At 43.7% G+C, this 6,023-nt stretch overlaps 1 non-coding gene across 1 annotated transcript; it reads left to right on the top strand.

The window, feature by feature from the left end:
• Positions 1-1,083: 1,083 nt before the first annotated feature.
• Positions 1,084-1,158, top strand: Trnaw-cca (transfer RNA tryptophan (anticodon CCA)). Its single transcript has one exon. It is a non-coding gene; the product is annotated as a tRNA-Trp (tRNA).
• Positions 1,159-6,023: the final 4,865 nt, after the last annotated feature.

Raw genomic sequence — 6,023 nt, 5'->3', positions numbered from 1 at the left:
TATTCAAGATCGTCTACTTTCTAGGCCATATTGTTAATTATACAATCACAGGAAACAGTTACTTCGATCATTTTAAATGTTGCATGTCTTAATTACAATACGTCGGTTTCATGAACTTTAAAGTTGTTTGGCTGAAGAGTGACGATTCTCTCACTGACAACACATCATCCAGTTTCCTCTTTTAATATGATCTGCACTCTAGTACACTTTCTGGATATTTTTCCAGTAAAATTAAAAGCACTCCGTTTTCAGACCACGAGTGGCCTACCGGAACCATCCGACCATCATGTTATCCTCAGAGGAGGATGCTGATAGGAGGGGCGTGTGGTCAGCACACCGCTGTCCCGGTCGTTATAATGGTATTCTTGACCGAAGCCGCTACTATTCGGTCGAGTAGCTCCTCAATTGGCATCACAAGGCTGAGTGCACCCCGAAAAATAGCAAAAGTGCATGGCGGCTGGATGGTCACCCACCCACGTGCGGCCAAGCCCAACAGCGCTTAACTTCGGTGATCTCACGGGAACCGGTGTATCCACTGCGGCAAGGGCGTTGCCCCAGTAAAATTGAGCCAGCCAATTTTCATGCCTTTAAATGGTTTTCTTTTTTCGTTTTCCACTTTCACATAGCCTAATGCTGTTTAACTAATATTTTCTTCTCCTACTAATGATCTTCATCCACATTTAGCATAAGCTGTCGTTACTAAAGTAATACTATTTTCTGAAACTTCCTGGCAGATTAAAACTGTGTGCCAGACCGAGACTCGAACTCGGGACCTTTGCCTTTCGCAGGCAAGTGCTCTACCAACTGAGCTACCTAAGCACGACTCACGCCCCGTCCTCACAGCTTTACTTCTGGCAGTACCTCGTCTCCTACCTTCCAAACTTAACAGAAGCTCTCCTGCGAACCTTGCAGAACTAGCACTCCTGAAAGAAAGGATACTGCGGAGACATGGCTTAGCCACAGCCATTTCCTTCTTTCAGGAGTGCTGGTTCTGCAATGTTCGCAGGAGAGCTTCTGTTAAGTTTGGAAGGTAGGAGAAGAGGTACTGCCAGAAGTAAAGCTGTGAGGAGGGGGCGTGAGTCGTGCTTGGGTAGCTCAGTTGGTAGAGCACTTGCCCGCCAAAGGCAAAGGTCCCGAGTTCGAGTCTCGGTCCGGCACACAGTTTTAATCTGCCAGGAAGTTTCATATCAGCGCACACTCCGCTGCAGAGTGAAAATCTCATTCTGAATACTATTTTCTGTTTATCACCGCTCTTAATATACGTATTACTCAGTGCGGATACCTTTCTGTATGCGCTGATGTCATATACCCGGAAACTTTGGTGCGACTTAAAGTTCATAAAATTCAATTGCTGTGACCGATTACGTAGTAGTGATATGCGGCAGCGGCAGACACTTTCAATGCGGACAGCGTAGCGGTGGGCTTGGTCTGCGACGCGCCTTTCTCCGAATCTGCAGCGTCGGGGCGGGGGTGGGAGGCGCGGGCGGTCTGGCCTCGGCACGCTGCTGTCGCGCGATTGTGGAGCGGTCGCTGACGAACCGTGAGGTCTGAGAGGCTTACCTCACCGCCTGTGGGACAACCACCACAACGAGGACGCTGCGACCACTCTACTCCTATAAGAATAGGCCGGCGCTAGGAGATGGGGTGGGGGCTACCTGATATTTCGAACAAGTCCTAGTGAAACACAGCCTACCCACGCGCACAATCAAACGCATGATATTTTCATAGTTTGTAGTTGTTGTTTCTCAACCATCCTACCGAATCCGTTGTTCCCTTCAGTACCTCGCTCATTTCTTTCTCCAGTCTGTTTCTCACTTCTTCCATTATCACTGTTTCTCACTTCTTCCATCGTCTCTAACATCTTCTCAGTATGCACGTTTTCACTCAGGCATACTACAATTCCTCGACATGTGAGCTGCGCTATTATTCTATTCTGACTGGTTTTCCTGTCACTTCTGAGTAGGTAAGTCACTTGTCTCCCGTGACGTGATCGATCTCACATCGCCTGACTTGAAGAGCTGTAAAGTAAAATTGAATTGCTAGTATTGCGCGCTCATGTGAATTACTTTGTTGATTTTGAAGTTTCCTTCTGTTTATATAAGCCATTGATTAGACCACCTAACTTCCAGCTTTCGTCTGTAGCACCTCACCTCAGATGCTTCGATTCTCTTCTGTTCCCGTTTTCGCACCGTCCACGGTCCACTATTACGCAGTGCTGTGCCACAAATGCACACTCTCAAAATTTGTTTCTATGTTAAGTTTCTCGCCATTATCCTTTCATCTACTTTATTACTTTCGTTTTTCGGTTTATTCTTAATCCTTATTCTGTACTTATTAGGCTGTTCATTCCACTCAACATACCCTGCAATTCTTCTTTACGTTCACTGTGGATAGCGGTATCAGCAGCGAATCGTAAAACTGATATCCTTTTATCCTGAATTTTAATCCCACTCATGAACCTTTTCTCTTATTTCGGTATTGTTTCTGTTACGTATAGATTGAAGATTAGTGGCAAAGGACTGCATTAATCCGACACTTCACTCTCAGTCTTCTACTCTTACCCGTCCTTCCATACTGCTTATTCCTAGTTTTCTCAGAATTTCGAGTATCTTACACCATTTTGAACTGTCGAACGCTTTCTGCAGGTCGAGGAATCCTACGAACGTATTTTAATTTTTCTTCAGTCTTGCTTCCATTGTTAACCGCAACGTCAGACTGATGCCCTGCTGACTTTAGCTTCCCTAAAGCCAAATTTATGATCATCTAATAGATCCTAATTTTCTTTTTATTCTTCCATATACCATTCTAGTTAGCAGTTTAAACGCTTGGGCAGTTAAGCTGACTGTACAATAGTTGGCACACTTATCTGCCCTTGCTATATTCTGAATAGTGTGGGTGATATTTATTCGAAAGTCTGAGGGTACCTCACCACTCTGATATATTCTACAAACTAATCTGAACAGTCGTTTAGTTGCCACTGCCCCCTATGGTGTTACAAACTCCGATGGAATGTTATGCATCCTTTCTAACTCATTTGATCTCAAGTCTTCCAGAGCTGTTTTAAATTGCAATTCTGGATCCTGTCTGTGTCTTCTATATCGACTCCAGTTTCTTCTTCTGTCACATCACCAGTTAAGTACTCCATCTCATAGAATCCTACAATGAAGTGTTTGCATCTACCCGCTCTCTCCTCTGAGTTTAACAAATTCCCATTGCATTCTTAATGTTGCCAAACCTGCATTTAATTTAACCAAAGGTTGTTTTGTCTTTTATATTTGCTGAGTCAGTTCCCCGACGATCATTTCTCCTTCGATTTCCACATTTTCTCTGCAACCATTAAGCCTTGGCACCCCTCCACTTCGTATTTATCTCATTCTTAAGGGATTTATATTGCTGTATTCCTGTCTTTCCTCAAATATATTTGTAATTCCTTCCTTCGTCGATCAGTTGAAGCATTTCTTTTGTTACCCACGGTTTCTTCGCAGTCACCCTCCTTATACCTAAGTTTATCTGTCCAGCATTTGTGGTTGTCTTTCTTAGAAATATCCACTCCTCTTTAACTGAACTGTCTACTATGACGTTCCTTATCACGTACTTCAAACGAGTCTTATTATTCACTATACATTTCCTTCCACACTGATTCTTCCGTTCAGTTCTCTCAAACTGACCGTGATGTAATGCAGTTGTCATCTTCTCGTGTCTCCGGGTCTTTTCGAAGCATATTGTAATTCCTTCCTTCGTTGATCAATTGAAGCATTTCTTTTGTTACCCACGGTTTGTTATTGTTGAATGGAGTATTCGCTATTGCCATGTCAAATGTATTGCAGAAATCAATTCGTCTTTCTTCCCTCTTGTTCCTACTGCAAAGTCCATATTTTGCCATAACCCTTTCTTCCAGTTCTTCTCCTACAACTTCATTCTAGTCCCCCATGACAACTGGATTTCCATCTTCTTTTACTTATTGAAGTACCCGTTCAGTATCCTCATATACTTACTTCTGCTCCGGACGTCGGTATGCATACGTGAACTATTGTGGCTGCTGTTGGTTTGCTGTCGATTCTGATGAGAACAATTCTGTCGTTCACAGTAACTCATTCTCTGCCATACATCCAATTCACAACGAATCCGACTCCCGTTATATCATTTTCTGCTTCTGTTGACACTACCTCATACTCATCTAACCAGAAATCCTTGTCTTCTTTCCGTTTCATTTCACTGGTTCACACTATATCCAGGCTGAGCCTTAGCATTTCCCTTTGAAGATTTATTAACTTTCGTACAATGTTGAAACTTTTTCATTCCACACCCCGACTAGCAGAACGCTTTCCTTTCATTGGTTATTCAGTGTCTGTAAATGATACGATAAAGCACATAAATATCTGCTAAATATATAGTTTCTACATGTAACTACTCCACTACACAATGCTGCTAAATTCATAGTTTTTGCTTGTAAGTACTCCGTTGTACAATGTTCTGTTTACTGTTGTGGCTGTACCCAGCATACATTTTAGCATAATAGCAGCAGAACGAAATTTTCACTCTGCAGTGGACTTGGCGGAGATAAACTTCCTGACAGGTTAAAGGTACGTGCCAGACCGAACTCGAACTCTAGACCTTTGCCTTACCATACAAGTGCTCCACCAGTTGAGCTACCCAAGCACGACCACAACCCGTCCTCACAGCTTTACTTCCGCCAGTAACTCGTCTTCTGCCATCTAAACCTTCCAGAAGTTCTCCTGAGAAAGTTGCAGAACTAGCACTCCTGGAAGACAGGATATTGCGGAGACATGATTTAACCACAGCCTGATGATGTTTCCAGAGTCTTGGTCCGGTACACAGTTTCAAACTGCTAGGAAGTTTCATATCAGCTCACACTCAGCTGCAGAGTGAAAATTTTGAGATGATAGTGCTCTGCAATATTCGTTCCGGGTTCGAGAGTTTTGCGGAACAATATTTCCAAATATATCAATTTTTCTGGTTTTTCAACGCAAAAACGTGCCTTTCAAACCAAACCCCAGTCAAGAAGGGAATCTCCAGTTATAATTTCAATTCTACAAAGTGTCATGACCCAGTTGTGGATAGCATGACTTATATGGTTGGCCAACAAGTTTACAGTTTCTTCTTAAGAAGGGTAAACAGCAAGAACAGAATTCAAACAAATAGCCTAGCATTTACATTCCTTTAAAAACATCTGCTCTAACAAACACTCCTACATATTTTGAATTTAGAGCTAGCAGTTACAGCAAATGAACCACAAATCAGCACAACAAGAAATGTGTTAGAACCCTCGTTTGAATGAGGGGACCCAGAAAAATACCAAATCTAAACGAGCCAGTAACTGATAATCGTTTTTGAAGTAACGTGCAGCCACGGCCACTCAAAAGGTCACACCAGATAACACAAATTCTCTTAATTTCATTTAATAATGAACAGCAGGCGTTCTTACCACTTATATTCACCTTGTTTGATTAGACAACAGCGTCCGTAATCCAGTGCTGCTTGGAACGATACAACTTTCTAGCGAACCGAATATCACACATGCTCTGAATAGAACAGATCAGGCCACCGCTCGAAATCATACGCTGGCTGGAGAATCCGTTCGTGGGACTTACTGCTCGCCAGGTCGATGCATGCAGCAACCGGTGTCTGTCCAACACACGTTGTGCGTAGGATGTTGCCCGCTCGACAGTAATTGGTCCCTCCCCGGAAAGCAGCACCTCCGAAGCGGCCTCTGAGCGCCCTCTCAGCACTTGCGGCCGCACGCTGACAGCGCCGGAGCCACTGGGCGGTTTTCCAATCGGCTCTCGGACGTGGCCGAGCTGAGATGTCACAGACTCCGTTCTAGAAACATCCCCCCACGTTATAGTTACGCCAAGTCTGCTTAGTATCTTAACTTCAACAGTGCTAGTCCTGCAAGTTTTGCAGGACAACTTCTGTGAGGTTCGAAAAGTAGGAGATGACGTTCTGCTCGAAGTAAAAGTGTGAGGATGTGTCGTGAGCCCTGCTTGGGTAGGTCAATTGAT

Source organism: Schistocerca cancellata, chromosome 3 (genome assembly GCF_023864275.1).
Source record: "Schistocerca cancellata isolate TAMUIC-IGC-003103 chromosome 3, iqSchCanc2.1, whole genome shotgun sequence".
Taxonomy (NCBI): Eukaryota; Metazoa; Arthropoda; class Insecta; order Orthoptera; family Acrididae; genus Schistocerca; species Schistocerca cancellata.
Note: the sequence above shows the minus strand (reverse complement) of the source record. Positions and strands in the feature narration are given on the sequence as shown.